Source organism: Maniola hyperantus, chromosome 10 (assembly GCF_902806685.2).
Source record: "Maniola hyperantus chromosome 10, iAphHyp1.2, whole genome shotgun sequence".
In the NCBI taxonomy this organism is placed as follows: Eukaryota; Metazoa; Arthropoda; class Insecta; order Lepidoptera; family Nymphalidae; genus Maniola; species Maniola hyperantus.
The window spans coordinates 3,197,756-3,216,563 of record NC_048545.1 but is presented as its reverse complement, the minus strand read 5'-3'; the positions used below and the strand labels follow the sequence as shown (position 1 = coordinate 3,216,563).

Here is an 18,808-nt window from a genome sequence, read left to right as displayed (position 1 = left end):
TTGATTTTCCGGGATAAAAAGTAGCCTCCAAGGTGTAACCTACCATTCCAAATTTCATCCAAATCCGTTCAGCCGTTTTTGCATGATTGATACATTTAAGTACATGTAAGTGTTGCAAAAAAAAAAAAATATTATTACATTAGTAGGATTACTTCTTATTTCATCATCATCATTATCATTGACTCATTACCGGCTTTCTACTAGCACGGGTCTCCTCTCGGAATGACAAGGGTTTTGGCCATAGTCCACTATGCTGGCCAAGAGCATATTGGTAGACTTCACACACTTTTAAAAAACGTTATGGAAAAATCTTAAGCATGGAGGTTTCCTCATAAAAATTTTCTTCACCGTTAAAGCAAGCAATCGCTTAAAACTAACTCCACAAAGTTAGAGAGATCGAATCCCCGACCCTTCCGAATAGAAGACCGACGACGCCATAACCACAAAGCCATCACCGCTTTCGCTCGCTTCTAACTTACTTACTCTTAATTCTATTCAGATTATATGTTATATTTTTATCTTTAACTTTAACTTTCATATAATTAACTTTTAATTTAATAAAGTATTATAAAAATAATTAATTATCGGGATGCGTTTTAATACGTCTCGTGCGCTACCTATTCTGTTTATGTGTGGTGGTATAGTATTTTAGAAATTATAAATACTATCTGTCCCGGCTTACTCACGTGTGTAGTCGACGTTAGCCCGACTAGTTTCGAACCCATCCGGGGTCCTTTTTCAAGGGAGTCCGTCCGCGCACGCGCCGCGGTTTTGGTTTACCCATCCGGGGTCCTTTTTCAAGGGAGTCCGTCCGCGCACGCGCCGCGGTTTTGGTTTAGTCAAAACCGCGGCGCGTGCGCGGACGGACTCCCTTGAAAAAGGACCCCGGATGGGTTCGAAACTAGTCGGGCTAACGTCGACTACACACGTGAGTAAGCCGGGACAGATAGTATTTATAATGGAAATCACTCACGGTAGTTTAAACGCTAAAATATTTTAGAAATCTTCACGGATGTGTCAACAACAACCGTACAAAATTTCAACGAAACACGAACACGAACCGGCCGATAGAAAGACAAGCATTCATTTAAAAGTTTGTGAAGATGTTTGGATATTAGTAGTTCCTTTATTTTTAATGCTTAAGTTGCTTTACGGATTTGAATAAAGGAGACCAACCAACTAACACACTGTTAGTATTGAAATTGTGTATAATGATAAAAGTTATAGATTATTTAGTAAGTTTTAGTAAATTATTTGGTAAATTATTTGACGATTCAAAAGCACGATTCAAAGTAAAAGTTTACTTGAATAAAAATATACTTATTCTATACTATTACTATTATCCAAAGGAGTGATGCAACTATAAAATTGGGTATCGATTAGGTTTTAGGTATAGGTAGTTAAGTTTATTTTATATTATTCAATTATTTACATACTTAATCATAGTTATAAAGGAATTAAAAAGTAATGGAAACAATGCTCAATTTAATTTATTCTGCGCAACATACTTACACCAGAATCTTTAACTTTTATAAGATACTAGCTTATGCTCGCGACTTCGTCCGCGTGGACTACACAAATTTCAAACCCCTATTTCATCCCCTTAGGAGTTGAATTTTCAAAAATCCTTTCTTAGCGGATGCCTACGTCATAATAGCTATCTGCATGCCAAATTTCAGACTGATCCGTTCAGCAGTTTAAGCTGTGCGTTGATGGATCAGTCAGTCAGTCAATCCTTTTATATATTTAGAAGAAGAAGAAGAAGACTAGCGACTAGCTTTTCATGTCACGGGTAGCTTACTACAATTTTCGTAGGAAAATTCAAAACCAATTGTATATCAAGTTAGTATCAAGTATCAAGATTTAAATTAACGAAACGGCCCCATTGGGGCCGATTCTCTTGGACACAATCTCTAAACTAAACTAAATTAACAGGTCTAAATCTAATGCTATCCTTTTCCGCGAGCAGTATTATGAAAGGGATAGCAATTGATTTAGGCATGTGATTTTGGTTTAGTTTAGAGATTGTGTACAATGGAATTAGCCACATTGTAAAAGATGTAAAAACCAGCAATTTTTTTTCTTTTATGTTAACAAAGGGCAAATTTTTAATATCTCTTTTTCTCTCGCAGTAATTTTTACGAGAAACAGTGTCGGGAAAGAAATAGCGATTATAAAAGGCTACAGCTTTTGTAGAGACATGAGGTCCAAGCAGATCATCTGGCGTTGCACGAGAGGTCGCCACTGTAAGAGCCGCTTCAAAGTGACCACGGACGGCTCCATATGGCAGTTCCTGTCCACACACGACCATGAACCACCGAATTATATTATACGTGATGGTGTATATTATGTACGTAGGATATTTACTAAGTAGTGTCGGAGTTTGGAGTCGAGATCTATAGAGCGCACTCTGACTTAGCTTAGACTTAAGACAGAGTTAAAACAAGAAAGAGCTATATCTCTCACATAAATCTGTCTCGTTTTAACTCAATCTTAAGTCTGAGCAAAGTCAAAGTGCGCTCTATAGATCTCAGCCTAAGTTCGGATGGAGTAATTTAGTAACTAAATGTGTGTGACCACCAAAAATTTAGTCGAGTAGATTAGTAAATTATTTAGTCGAGTCGATCAATTTTATTCTATTTTTTCGGACGAGTAGCCCGCTTCCCGTTGTGTAACAGTGTTACACAACGGGAATGTTTTGAAATTGTTGGCACCTTGTGTCACAGTGTTTTACACACGGGGGTGTGACTCAACGGGAATAACCCGCGCTCGGCGCTCGCGCTCCCCACCCTGGTTCACCGGTTGAACAAGTCTCAAACTTACGTTTTAGTCGAGTACGAGTAGTCAGTTCCGCGCGTAAACTACTAACTCTACTCAAACTTATGCCTAGTTCGGATTTTAGTCGGTAGCGAGTATTTTAGCTACTAAATTACTCGCTACTCGACTAAAGTCACTACACACTCTCTTATTAACACGCTCACACACTCACACACACACATACACACACACACACACACACCCACACACGCAAAACACACACTCACTGTGTACACTTGTTTTCCTATAGGTACATGTACTAAACTATTTAGGTTCATACGTTTATTTAAATGTAAAATCTTACCCTCTAACAAATAAACCTGGAATAGCGGTGGAATAGTTATACTCTGTTTTGTCTTTTTCCTTCAACTGTCAAATTACTGATGACAGAGAAAGACAAAACAGAGTATAACTATTCCACCGCTATTCCAGGTTTATTTGTTAGAGGGTTAATGTTCTTTAACATTTTACTTTTCTGAAATAACTGATTTGTATGTGTGTAACAAAATAATCCATACTAATATTATAAATGCGAAAGTGTGTCTGTCTGTCCGTCTGTCTGTCTGTCTGCTAGCTTTCACGGCCCATCTATTTAACCGATTTACTTATATATACCTTGTAATTTTTTTTATCAAATAAAGATTAAAGATCAAAGATTAAAGATTAAAGATTTTGATGAAATTTGGTGTAAAGATAGCTTGCATCCCGGGGAAGGACATACATTTGATCCCCGAAAATCAAGGAGTTCCCATAGGATTTTTTAAACTTAAATGCACGCGGACGAAGTCGCGGGTATCATCTAGTTTTAGTTCTTATCTTTCTTTTAGTTTTAGTTTCTTTGTTTTTGTCATGTTATGTAATATTTTTTGTGTGCAATAAAGTATTTCTATCTATCTATCTATCTATCTAGTTGAAAATAAACTTTTTATTTATTTATTTATATTTATAAAGTACTAATTTAGTCCGAACTAGGGATGTACTGTACTTATAGGTCATCTAGTCTAATCATCATCAACCGATAGACGTCCACTGTTGGACATAGGTATCTTGTTAGGACCTCTGCCACAGTTTTACTATTAATTTCTTTACTTTACTTTCCTTTAACTTTATTTGTTTTATTTGGTTCTATATAATCACTAGTTCTAGATTACAATATGTAATTAATAATTAATTAAATGTAATGTTTTCGATATTACATTTAATATATGTAAACTTTGAATTTGTTTTCTTCTAGATAATAAATCAGAACTGTAGAATTACATATGTCATCTAAGAAAATAAAAATATGTTAATAAAATATGTGGCTCTATATGTGCGTCTTATATGGCTTATCATCCATACTTCAATACTAATATTATAAATGCAAAAGTGTGTCTGTCTGTCAGTCTGTCTGCTTTTACAATCATTTACATCAGTTAACATCGATGACTATTTTAATGAGATCTTAAGCCTATTTTCCTTCACCAGTGGTTTTCGCTAAGAACAGCCAAGGAAACCTGATTGCAATATTGAAAGGCTACAGCTTCTACAGAGATAAGAGGGGCCTTAGAAGCGATCAACAGATTTGGCGTTGCACTAAAGGAGGACACTGTAAAGGCCGTTTCACATTAAACTCGGAATATCAAGTCGTTAATTTTATCTTCATCCATGATCATGCGCCACCGAATTTTTCTATAAGCAATGGTTATTACTTTAGGGTTTAAAAAAGTTATAATTTGCTCGTATAGTAAGAAACTGGTATTGATTATGTGCACACCTAAATTTTAGAGTACCTATTCGCATCCTCTTCTTACTAACGCATTTAGAAAAGGACAGATACAGTTAGACAGTTTTAAATTTAATTTAGAGCTGTCAAACCTGGTGACTTTAGCTACCAGTCGCAAGCCTAGTGTTTAAATTTGAGAGTCTTTAAATGTAAAATTCATGTTTCGTCCCTTTTTAGCAATATTAAGAAGAAAAAGATGCAGATAGTCTAAATTTAGTTTAGAGAAAGACAAGAGAATCGGCGCCATTGTTTTATTCATATTTAAATCGGTTTAAAGTCGACTAAATTCCGAACCCGTTCAGGGTCCTTGATCATGAATTGGTTGACTTAATACGTCCTTGATTGTGAGTTAGAAATATTTTCCGAATACTTTTTGACTTTTTGAAAAACGAACTAGAGGAAAACCTCTTCTTTGTTGCCCTACACCGATTTGTTTGAAATTTTTAGACCATATTGCAAGTTTTTTTTATGAGATTGTTATTATAATTTTGAGTACCTACCGACAGATTTAATTTTGAAATATTAAAGCCAGTGTTCGAAAAATGTTCCTTGCTATTTCCACCGCATGTATTTACTTACCTAGATCCGAAGAAATTCCTTTTTTTAATTCATTTTTTTGTTGCAATTGACAATATTTTTTAAAATATAGTGTGAGTAACACATTTTATTTAAAAAAAAATCGTTTCAAGTGTGTAATATGCAAGTAAACGTGTATAAGTTTATATTATGTTATTCAGATCATAACATTATTTTTTTCTGTTTGTTATATCGGAGACTACTTAAACGTTTGTTTTTCTTTTTTTTGCCAGTCCAGTTCGTTATAAGCAAGAATGGGAACGAAAATGCGATATTAGACCAATACACCTACGTCCGTGAACCGAAAAGTAAGAATGCTTCCTTGTGGCGGTGTACTCGAGGCGGAAGATGTAAAGCAAGGATCAAGATTTTCCCGGAAGGTCTTGTTAGAATAATGACTGAGCACAGTCACGTACCCCCAAAACATGTTAGCAATGATCTTGATTTCAGAGTGCTTAAACATATGACGTAAAATGGGTGTACCTATAGTCCGCGACAGGTTGAAATGGCAATCGGGGTATGAGGCAAGGGGATACACTCGCACGTCACCCGCGCTATCCCGCGCCGGGTTAGCACGAGGGCTGTGCGGATATGCCGGCGTTCCCTCCCCGATTGCCATTTCAACCTATCGCGTACTAATTTCTTTATTAGTTTCCGTTATCTGACTTACAAGATAAACAAATCGCAGGAACCTTCTCGGAGAAATGCGTAAGCGACGTGATTTGCTCGGCACTTTAGTTAGACCCTTTGAAGATACGTATTTCAGCGGGAAGCTACTAGTTTACATTTTAAGTCAGTCAAGGAAAAATATTACGATAGGTACGTGTGAAGAAAAAGAAGATTTTTGCACGGATTCCTTAAGTCACGGGTAGTTTATAGGTCACGCAGTGCTATTCCTGCTAATAAATTTCAAATTCGAAATTTAAATTTAGAATCGATCACTCATATGTACCTATATTATTTCTACAATTTAAACTTAATAAATTTAAGTTGTAGAAATAATATATTAAATTGATACATACCATCACCGTTGAACTAGAAAGTAGTCACGTGATTATCATCTAAATATATAAACGGAAAAGGTGACTGACTGACTGACTGACTGATCTATCAAAGCACAGCTCAAACTACTGGACGGATCAGGCTGAAATTTGGCATGCAGATAGCTATTATGACGTAAGCATCCGCTAAGAAAGGATTTTTGAAAATTCAACCCCTAAGGGGGTGAAATAGGGGTTTGAAAGTCATGTGGTCCACGCGGACGAAGACGCGAGCATAAGCTAGTTAATTATAATTACTATATTTTATTTATTAAACATATTTGTTACTGCAATAATAAAAATAACTTTGGAATATAATGATAATATAACTTCAGAATCTTACTCAAACTAATTCGAATTCATTACCTGTAGAGTTATCAATTCATTATTTTTATTCATTTATTTATTTTATTTTATTTAATAGGAAGCCAACGGTATGCAAAGAAAACTAATTATGACGACTTATATAAACGTAGGACTATCAATGTATACTCACTTACAGGCTAACTCAACATGCTTAACTAGAACTTCTAAATAGTTAAACTTAAACTGAGACTCTTTGCGTAAAGTCTATAACAATTAAATTAATTACTCAATAAGTTAAAAGGTACATTAACTGAAGGTACTATAACTGCTTAGTTTTTGATTTTATCTATGTAATTTTACAGGAAAAGAAAGGCGTAAAAAAACTAGGGAAGAAAGGCTTGCCCAGGATAGACTACGCAAACAAAACAAGTACAACCAAGTAAAAAATGACCCACAGATGTATGCAATTCAAAAAGAAAAGGATAGACTTAGATATCTAAAACGAAAAGAGCGAAAAAATATCAAGAGTGTGGCCGATATGAAACCATGGGAAAAGAGGCTTCAAAGGAAAAAATGGAGAGAAAATACGAACCGATACTTAGAAAAAAAGAAAAGGGAACAAATTGTACAACAATTGAGAATTGAACTCGTGTCATCTTCAGCAAGTAATCTATAATAAATTATAGGAAACGATATTTTATTTCAAAGTATTTTCCACGGAACCGGCCAGGATCGAACCTGCATCCCTCTGTGCTATCACGGCCTTGAGAAGCCTTTAGTCCGTTTAGAATTACCATCAAGTGTAGGTAAAAACACTTTAATAAAATTATTAAAATGTACCTACTTTGTATCTGTTTTTTTTCGTTTACGGTAAGATCTTTTTTATAAGCATCATTACAGAACATATTTTGTGATGTCATTGGAAACAGTGTGTTTTAAAATTAAAGTTCTACTGATGTTTTCTAACAAAACAATTTGAAAACGTTTTTTTTATGTTTTAAGATCATAGCGTTCACCACTGTACCAAAGAGGTCGTCAAAAAAGTCTATTGATTGATTGACTGAAATTGACTCACTCCGTACTTCTTTTCAGTGCAATGGGTGGTAAAAGACTCAGGCAAGCAACTGGCAGTCATCGACGGCTTTACCTACTACTGTAATATAAGGAGTAAAACCACAGGTGCCTGGCGGTGTACGAAGGGTGGGGATTGCAAAGCTCGGTTCACCGCATATAATGATACTAAGATGATATTTAGAGCGGATCTAGAGCATAACCACTCTCCGCCGCGATTTATAATACGCGACGGCATGTTCTTGAAAATTTGAATGAATAAACGACTAATTTTTACTTGCCTAGAAATCTCAATAGTATAAAAAGAAAAGGTGACTGACTGGCTGACTGATCTATCAACGCACAGCTGAAACTACTGGAAAGATTGGGCTGAAATTTGGCATGCAGATAGCTATTATGACGTAGGCATGCGCTAAGAAGGGGTTTTGAAAATTTAACATCTAACAGTGATCACGCACTCATCCGATCCGAATCCGTGAAAATACGGATATAAAAAATATCTACGACATAAGTATGTCTTAAGCTACCATACCAAACAAAAAGGAACGTATTTTCACGGACTCGGATCGGATGAGTGCGTAACCGCCTGCCGTAAGGGAGTAAAATAAATAAATTTATTTATTTATAAGATTTGGTAGTGTCCGATCCTTTACCAGTGTTAGTAAATATAAAAATGGTACCTATCTTTGTGTTCAATAAATTTGTTTTGTGAAATCTGCTTCTTCCAGGATTTCATGATATACTTACCTGTGAAAATGAGAAATATTTTATTTCCTCTCTTCCCTGCGATATGTACAAACTAACGACAGGACTTTATAATGAGTAATGACAAACTTTTCAGTGCAATGGGTGTTAAAAGAAACAGGCAAGCAACTGGCTATCATCCACGGGTTTACCTACTACTGCAGTATTAAGAGTAAAACCACAGGTGCATGGCGGTGTACGAAGGGTGGGGATTGCAAGGCTCGGTTCACCGCATATAATGATACTAAAATTATATTTAGAGCGGATCTAGAGCATAACCACTCTCCGCCGCGGTTTATAATACGCGACGGCATGTTCTTAAAAATTTAAATATCTTACTTTTACATGCCTAGAGATAATGAAATATAAGCAAAATAAAATATACTGGTATGGTATAGTCAAATCTGTAATCATCATCATCATCGTCAACCGATAGACGTACACATCTAGACAGGTATCTTGTAGTATTTTCACATGCCACGGTCTTGCGCGGCCTGCATACAGTAGCTCCTTGCAAATGAAACGTGTAACTTTAACCCTCTAACAAATAAACCTGGAATAGCGGTGGAATAGTTATACTCTGTTTTATCTTTCTCTGTCATCAGTAATTTGACATTTGAAGGAAAAAGACAAAACAGAGTATGACTATTCCACCGCTATTCCAGGTTTATTTGTTAGAGGGTTAGACGCTACATTTACGCTTAATTCTTGAAAATTTTAATAAAAACGAACTTAGTTACATCTTTATACTTTTGATTATGTTTTTATTAGCATGCAATTCTGTTTTGTATATGTAATAAAGAGTTTTTAATTCTTCTTCGAGTTTTGTTGTCCTACTGCTTTCATACATTTTGTTGCCCAATGTGCCTGGTATTGAGCATCCAATTTCTTAAGTCTATTGTGTTAGGACTTATGAAATAAAAGTACTTTTCTGGAAGCTTGAATATCTGTATTTAATTTAGGTTCATAGCTAACATGTCGACTTCTTTATAAAACATGCAATGATTCCTCACACAACTAGGTCGGACATATTAATAGACAAAACCAAAGACAACTGTGTTGCCACTGTTCAAAGTATTGTATTGTACTTTTCACATATTGGTCCCAAAGTCTAGTTGGTGCTCCTTGGAACTTACTGCAGTCCGTCTATTTTATTTTGGTCATTGAACTAATGAACTAAGTACCTATCTATATTATAAGGCTTCATCCATCACAAACATGAAGATATTTTTGGCATTTACATACCAAAATTGTTCCAAAAAATATCTTCATGTTGTAGGGACTTCCACACGTCACGGTCTTGCGCCGCCTGAATCCAGGGGCTCCCTGTGACTCCCTTGTTGTCGTCCGTCTACCTGGTACGGAGCCTTCCTACACTTCTTTCCAAAGCTTTCCCGTGCAACGTCACCATTTCAGCACCTTGGGACCTAACTAACTCGGCCAAGCTCTTTCTCGAAATTGGACCTGGAAATTGGATTGGATTGTGCGTCTTACTCATGTTAAAAAAAGCACACTTATGCAAACTTTTTTCAGTGCAATGGGTGGTAAAAGAATCAGGCAAGCAATTGGCAGTCATCGAAGGCTTCACCTACTATTGTAGGGTGAAGAGTAAAAGTACTGATGCCTGGCTGTGTACAAAGGGTGGGGACTGCAAGGCCCGGTTCACCGCATACAGTGATACTAAGATGATATTTAGAGCGGACCTAAAGCATAACCATCCACCGCCGCAGTTTATAATACACAATGGAATATATATGAAAATTTGAATAAGCACCAATTTTTTAATAAACTTTTAGAAGAATTTGATATGTGCTTTTTTCGACTTTTGATCTTATACTTGTGTAGGCATAAAGCAAAACTCATGCATCAAGTCAAAGTTCACGGTCAGCAATGGTACGAAAGTGGTCCTACGGTCAAACCTGACTCATATCCATGAACCACCAAGGTTATTGATATGGAACGGTTTTTAGTGAGAATATGAGGTCTTATTAAGGTAGAACTGTTGCTCGTGACTTTGTCCGCGTAGACTATACCTAGAAGATTGTCCGTGGACGGGCTCATCTATTTGGCGTCGCGTCGTCGTATCAAAACTTTAATTAATTTGAAAAAATGTGTTATTTTTATACGTTTATATGTTTTTTTACAACATTCTTTTCTCATTGAAAAATGTAATAAATAATAAAATTATTCAACTGAATTAAGGTATTACAACCAAACTGAGGGATGATTCGATACAAATATGTACGTTGCGGGAGGGGTGTGATGACGTGACGCGAGAACTGTGATTCGTCAACTTGTAACAACTATCACCCTCCCGCACCGCTCTACTACCGCAGGAGCCTACTAAGCTATGTGCTATGCCTATCATAATTTTGGAGTTTGACATTGTCAATTTATTTTATCTCCTTATCGAACCCATATCAATTATAATATGATGTTAACAACGAGTACTTAGCTACCACAATTAATACGATATTTCGACCCAGTTACACGAGTCATTATCACAACGGGACTCAACATAATCCATCGCGCCATTTTAATCAATTGTACGAATCATTTGTAACAGTGCTGCTCTAACTTTGAATTTAAAAATATACTTACAGTCCGTGCAAAATGTTTCCTCATGCGCCATTTTAACTCTATGGGTCAACTTTCATGTCAAAAGTACGGTTCATCTTTAAAATAAGGACTAAAATCGTACTTTTGACATGAAATTTGACACATAAAGGTAAAACGGCGCGTGAGGAGTTAAATTTTACGCGTTATACTACAAATGTCGTCGATGACATTGACGTTTCTAGTTTCAGTGCAGTGGGTGAAAAAGCAAAATGGCCTGGAAATAGCGATCATCAACGGTTACACATACTACTGTAACCAAGTATGTCTGAAGACGGGAACTTGGCGATGTTCCCATGGCAGAGCATGCAAATCAAAGTTCACGATCAACAAAGATACGAAAGTGGTCCTTAGGTCAACCCTGACTCATAACCACAAACCACCGAGGTTCTTGATACGGAAAGGATTGTTCATGAAAATTTAACCCCTATTACGTTTTAAAGTTGGAACTCTGTCTGTTATGAATGTTAAATAAAATTAAAATAAATAAAATCATTTTATTGCAAGTCAGGGACCCTAATTTAATTAGGTCCTAATTTAATCTGCTACACAAAAAATGTTGTTTAATCTTTGACTTCTATGCTTTCAGTACAGTGGGTGGAAAAGAAAAATGGTCTCAAAATAGCGATCGTCAACCGTTACACATACTACTGTACCCAAGTATGTCAGAAGACGCAAACTTGGCGATGTTCCCATGGCAGAGCATGCAAGTCGAGGTTCACGATCAGCAAAAATACGAAAGTGGTCCTGCGGTCAAACCTAACTCATAACCATGAACCACCAAAATTCGTGATACGGAAAGGATTTTTTGTGAAAATTTAACGGCTTTTACGTTTTATTAAGTTAGAACTGTGCATAATGAATATTCTCTAAGTAAAATGAAATTTTGAGATTAAGACTAGAATGTTTATTTGCGAGAGTGTTGTTTTTAATTCAATCTATTAAACAAATACAATGTCAATTCTTTGACCTCTATACTTTCAGTGCAGTAGGTGAGAAAGCAAAATGGCGCCGAGTTAGCAGTCGTCAAAGGCTGCACATACTATCGTGATTCAGTATATCGGAGCACTGGTACTTAGCGATGTACCCATGGAAGACCATGCAAGTCAAGGTTCACGATCATCAACGACACGAAAGTTATTATGCGCTCAGATCTGACTCATGACCATGAACCAACGAGGTTCGTGATGCAGAACGGATTATTAGTAAGAATTTGAAGTCTTTGTAACGAATATTCTCTAAATAAAACCAAATTTAAAGATTATAAAACTAAAATGTTTATTTACGAGAGGATTAGTCTTAATTTAATATGCTACACAATACACGCATTTATTTATTGACTTCATGCTTTCAGTACAGTGGGTGAAAAAGAAAAATGGTCTCAAAATAGCGATCGTCAATGGTTACACATACTACAGTACCCGAGTAAGTCAGAAGACGCAAACTTGGCGATGTTCCCATGGCAGAGAATGCAGGTCGAGGTTTACGGTCAGCAAAGATACGAAAGTGGTCCTGCGGTCAAACCATACTCATAGCCATGAACCACCGAAGTTCGTGATGCGAAAAGGATTGTTTGTGAAACTTTAACGTCTTTCACGTTTTATTAAGTTAGAACTCTGTCTGTTATGAATATTCTCTAAATAAAACAAAATTTTTAGATTAAGACTTAAATATTTATTTGGGAGAGTATTCGCCTTGATTCAATCTATTACACAAAATACAATTTTTATTCCTTTATACTTCCAGTGCAGTGGGTGAGGAACCAAAATGGCACCGAGTTAGCAATCGTCAACGGTTACACATACTATTGTAATTCAGTATGCCGGAGCTCTGGTACTTGGCGATGTACCCATGGCAGAGCATGCAAGTCGAAGTTCACAATCAGCAACGATACGAAAATGGTCGTGCGGTCAAACATGACTCATATCCATGAGCCACCGAGGTTCTTGATACGGAACGGATTTTTAGTGAGAATTTGAGGTCTCATTCAATTAAAACTAGACCTTTAACGAATATACTCTAAATAAAACGAAATTTTGAGATTATTAAAATGATTACATTATAAATATGTAGATAAATTAATTACTTATAATACCAAATTTTATTTTGATGATTACTTTGCCATACCCTAACAGGGTCATAATGTGTACCTATTACTATTCTTTGTAAGTAAATAAGTACATATGAAAAGCAGAAAAAAATAAAGAAAATATTTCTTTATTTATTTCTGCTTTTCATATGTACTTATTTACAAGAGTAGGTCTATTGGTCTTAATTTACACAAAATAAATACTCTATACTTTTAGTGCAGTGGGCGAGGAAACCTAATGGTGCCGAAGCAGCGGTTGTCAACGGTTACACATATTATTGTGATTCAGTATGTCGGAAGACGGGAACTTGGCGATGTTCCTATGGAAGAGCATGCAAGTCAAAGTTCACGGTCAGCAACGATACGAAAGTGGTCCTGCGGTCAAACCTGACTCATATCCATGAACCACTGAGGTTCTTGATACGGAACGGATTTTTAGTGAGAATATGAGGTCTTATTACATTAGAACCGTATCTGTACCTATTGCACCTAATGAATATTTTGTAAATAAAACAAATTTTTGAAATCATAAAATTAATATAAGTATATTTTTTATTATAAGTATTAATGTCTCATTGGAGACTGCTTAGGTTTAAGTGTTTATATATATATATATATATATATATATATATATATATATATATATATATATACTATCTATTTATCTAATTGTAACTGTTTGTCTCTACAAAATAAATAAATTAAATTAAATTACTAGCTAATGCTCCTACTCCGTCCGCGTGGACTGTGCTCAACCCCCTATTTTACTCTCTTAGGGATTGAATTTCCAAAAATATTTTCTTAGCGGATGTCTACATCGTAATAGCATGCCAAATTTCAGCTCGATCCATCCAGTCGTGTGAACTGTGCGATGATAGATCAGTCATTCAGTCAGTTAGTCAGTCAGTCGGTTAGTCAGCTTTACCTTTTATATATTTAGAAAATGTTGATTTACGAGAGTATTGATCTTGATCTAATCTGTTCCACAAAACACAATTTTCATGACTTCTTTACTTTCAGTGCAGTGGGTGAGAAAGCAAAATGGCGCCGAGTTAGCAGTCGTCAATGGCTACACATACTATAGTGATTCAGTATGTCGGAGCACTGGTACGTGACGATGTACCCGTGGAAGACCATGCAAGTCGAGGTTCACGATCATCAATGATACGAAAGTTATTTTGCGGTCAGACTTGACTCATGCCCATAAGCCACCGAGCTTCGTGATAAGGAACGGATTGTTAGTAAGAATTTGAGGCCTTATTAAGTTGAAACTGGGTCTGTAATGAAAATTCTGTAAATAAAGCGAAATTTTGAGATTATAAAACTAAAAGGTTTATTTACGAGAGTAACTTTTGGACTTGATTTACAAAAAATATAATTTCGAGTATTCTTTTATCTCTATAATTTCAGTGCAGTGGGTGAGGAAGCAAAACGGTGCCGAAATAGCGGTCGTCAACGGTTATACATTCTACTGCTATCAAGTATGTCGGAAGACGGGAACTTGGCGATGTACCTATGGAAGAACATGCAGGTCGAAGTTTACGATCAGCAACGATACGAAAGAGGTCCTGCGTTCAAACCTAACTCATATCCATGAGCCACCGAAGTTCTTGATACGGAATGGATTGTTAGTTAGAATTTGAGGTCTTATTAAGTAAGAACCGTGTATGTAATAAATGTTTGAAATAAAACGTTATTTTAAGATTATAAAACTAAAATGTTAATTTACGAGAATATTGGTCTTAATTTAATCTATTACACATAATACAATTTTTATTCACAGGCATTTATTTATACCGTCAGTGCTGTAGGTGGGGAAGCATAATGGCACTGATTTAGCTGTCGTCAACGGCTACATTTACCATCGTGAATCAGTATGTTGGATACAATTTTTATTCTGTGTCCTCTATTCTTACAGTGCAATGGGCGAGGAAGCATAATGGCACTGAGATACCAGTCATTAATGGCTACACATACTATCGCCATAAGACACATCGGAATACTGTGTCCTGGCGATGTACCTATGGAGGAGCATGTAAGGCGAAGTTCACCATCTGCAACGAAACAAAGGTTATCAAGCATTCAGATCTGACTCATTTTCATCTGCCACCGAGGTTCGTGATAGAAGATGGCTTTTTTTTCAAAATTTGAATTTCGTTGACGAACTTAATTCAAAGTTTGAGCTGTATCTTGTATTTAAAATTCTCGGAATAAGACTACCTAGCGATGTACCCATGGAAGACCATGGATGTCGAAGTTCACGATCCCCAATAATACGAAAGTTATTTGGCGCTCAGACCTGACTCATGTCCATGAGCCTCGGTGGTTTTTGTTACGGAATGGATTGTTAGTAAGAATTTGAGGTCTTATTAAGTCAGAACTGTCTGTAAGGTATATTCTCTAAATAAAACGAAACTTTGAGATTATAAAACTAAATTGTTTATTTACGAGAGTATTGGTCTTAATTTAATATATTACATTGTATTGCACAAAATACAATTTTTATTCAGTATGTCGGAGATATAATTTTTATTCTTTGACCTATATACTTACTTTCAGTGCAATGGGCGAGAAAGCATAATGGCACCGAGATAGCAGTCGTTAATGGCTACACATTTTATCGCCATAAGACAAATCGGACTACTGTGTCCTGGCGATGTACCTACGGAGGACCATGTAAGTCGAAGTTCACCATCATCAATGAAACAAAACTTATCACGCGATCAGATCTGACTCATTTCCATCTGCCACCGAAGTTCGTGATACAAGATGGCTTGTTTTCAAAAATTTGAATTTCGTTGACGAACTTAATACAAAGAATGAACTACTATATTTTGTTATTAAAATTCTCTGAATAAGACTACCTATCGATGACTACCCATGGAACACTATGCAAGTCGATTTTCACGATTCAAAACGATACGAGATGGGTTCTGCGGTCAAACCTAACTCATATCCATGAGCCACCGCGGTTCTTAATACAGAATGGATTTTAAGTGCGAATTTGAGAACTGTCTGTGTAATGAATATTCTGTAAATAAAACGAATTTAAAAAATAAGATGGCTTGTTTATTAAAATTTTAATTTCGTCGACGAACTTAATACAAAGTTTCAACTATATTAAGTATATTGTTTTTAAAATTCTCTAAGTAAGACTACGGCAAACAAAAAACAAAAACGAAGTACACGAAGACAACGTGAAATAGAGCAGGCGATACTCAGTACATCTCTCATTAAACGTATCACAACAAGCAAGAGCACAGGACTCGTTCAATTCAAGATGGGCTTGGCACGTCTGTGAACTCAGATACCTGATGGACCGTCCGTTACTGGAATGGAGACTGAGTAAAAGGAAGAGAAATGTGGAAAGGCAATCAGCGCTAGTCTGACGACACTGTTAAGATGGTGAGACTGGCACAACACCGTAAGGAGGTCTATGTCCAACAATGAACAAAAATTTAGGGTTGAAAATAGAAAATATCAATTTAATTTCCGTCTTCTTTAAGAAGGAAAATAAGAAGAAAAATAAGACGGTGCTTTGAAATCATTATTATCATCATAATCAACCCATCGTCGGGTCACTACTAAGAACAGGTCTCCTCTCAGAGAAGAGTTTGGCCATAGTCTACCACGCTGGCCATCTTCTAGGAAAGGGCGCTCGATAGTAGGCTGCATCATCACTTGCCACCAGGTCTGATTGCAGCCAAGCGCTAGTCTTTAAATTTAAAAAAAAACTGCGAATTGGTAGACTTCACACACCTTTGAGAATATTATGGAGAACTCTCAAGCATGCGGGTTTCGTTATAATGTTCCCTTCGCGTGATATTTAATTGCTAAAAACGTATCTAATTCCGTAAAGATATAGGTGCGTGGCCCAGTTCAAACTTCGGACCCCCCGTCTAGGAGGCGGATGTCTTACCAACTAGGGTATCACCGCTTTATGTTTGTAAATCCATACTAATATTATTAACCAGATGATGCCCGCGATTTAGATTTTTAAAAATTCTGTGGGAACTCTTTGATGTTCCGGGATAAAAAGTAGCCTATGTCCTTCCTCGAGATGCAAGCTATCTTTGTACCAAATTTCGTCAAACTCTGTTGAACGGATGGGCCGTGAAAATAATTTTTTGAAAATATAAATAAATATAATTAATTATTTATTTGCAAGGATATTAATAAGAAAAATTGAAGAATACAATAAAGTCACAGGTCATAGCCCATAACATAGTGTGCAAACATTTTAGGAGAGAAATTAAAAAAAAATCATGTGTTATACAATTTAAATTTAAATGTAGTTTTGAAATGTATAATCCTACGTAAAATGTTTGTTTGTGCGGGTGTTGGTGTAATTCGTTAAATCTTCGTTAAAAAATATAAAATCGTTCTTATACTATCAAAAATTAATTTCATCAAAAACTTTACCCACCTTTGGAGATAAAGGACGATAGTATATTTTAGCCACATAAGATACCGAAAAACTTGATTATTTGTAACATATTTGCAAAGAATTGCAAACGAACTCTTATTTTTTATTTTTTGACGTTATTCTTTCAGTGCAATGGGTGAAGAAGCCAAATGGCGTCAACATAGCGATCATCAATGACTACACATACAATCGTTGCGACGTACGTCGCCTCACTGAAACTTGGAGATGCACCCGGAGAGGATGCAAGTCAATGTTTAAAATCACCAACGATAGGAAGGTTTTCCTGCGTTTAGAACTGACTCACGCCCATAAGCCGCCAAAACTCCTGATACGAAACGGGTTGTTGTTAAGAATTTGATATCTTGTAGCCGTAGGGCCCGAGTGCAGTTGCACGCTTTTTATAAATATTTGCATTTAAAACTAGCTGCCCCGGCGAACTTCAATTTTTTATTTTTTTATTTTTTTCTTTCCGTAAGAACCGTCCTCGTACTTCAAGTAATATTATAAAAAAAGAATTAACGAAATCGGTTTAGCTGTTCTCGAGATTTGCGATCAGCAACACATTCAGCGCAGCAATTCATTTTTATATAAAGAGATTCTATGTGCTCTGTTACTATAAAATAATACTGTAATCCCTGTATTAAACGTTGAACATAAATACGAAATTTTATTGAAATTTGTTTAATATCAATCCAATAAAACTGGCTTTTCTCTTAACGGTTGTGTAAAAAATGCGTATTTCGAGGAAACTTTGCGATTTTTTTGTATCGAGTCAAATTGTGCCAATCGTGTTTTTGCTCTCGTAATTCCCTAAAGAATAAATTAAGTTTTTATAATATTAAAAAATAAATAAACAAATTTGTAGTTTTTGAGGCCAAAATTTGATTCTTTGAACATTTGAAATGTGTCTCTACATCGATTTTGGGACGCATATCGCTTTATACGAAAATTTAATTTTCATTTTTTGATCTTTATACTTTCAGTGCAGTGGGTGAGAAAGCTAAATGGCAGCGATGTGGCTGTCGTCAATGGCTATACATATTATCGTCATAGTATACATCAGCGCACTGAAACCTGGAGATGCACCCACGGAGGAGTGTGCAAGGCGAGGATCAAGATCAGCACCGATACGAAGGATGTCCTGCGATCAGAACTGACTCATGTACATGAGCCACCGAAGTTCTTGATACGGAACGGCTTGTTGTTTAGAATTTGATATCTTGTACTTGTTGATTCTTGAATATTCTCAAAATAAAACTGGATTTTGATATAAAAATAGAAATATTTATTTGCGAGAATATGGTCTACTAGATGATGACCGCGACTTCGTCCGCGTGGATTTAGTTTAGCGAACTCTT

The 18,808-nt window shown here is 36.1% G+C and overlaps 1 long non-coding RNA gene across 1 annotated transcript; it reads left to right on the top strand.

Moving 5' to 3' along the window:
- The first annotated feature begins 4,278 nt into the window (after nucleotides 1-4,278).
- On the top strand, nucleotides 4,279-8,258 carry LOC138402845 (uncharacterized). Its single transcript, XR_011237189.1, has 3 exons — nucleotides 4,279-4,407; nucleotides 5,392-5,585; nucleotides 6,867-8,258. It is a non-coding gene; the product is annotated as an uncharacterized lncRNA (long non-coding RNA).
- Nucleotides 8,259-18,808: the final 10,550 nt, after the last annotated feature.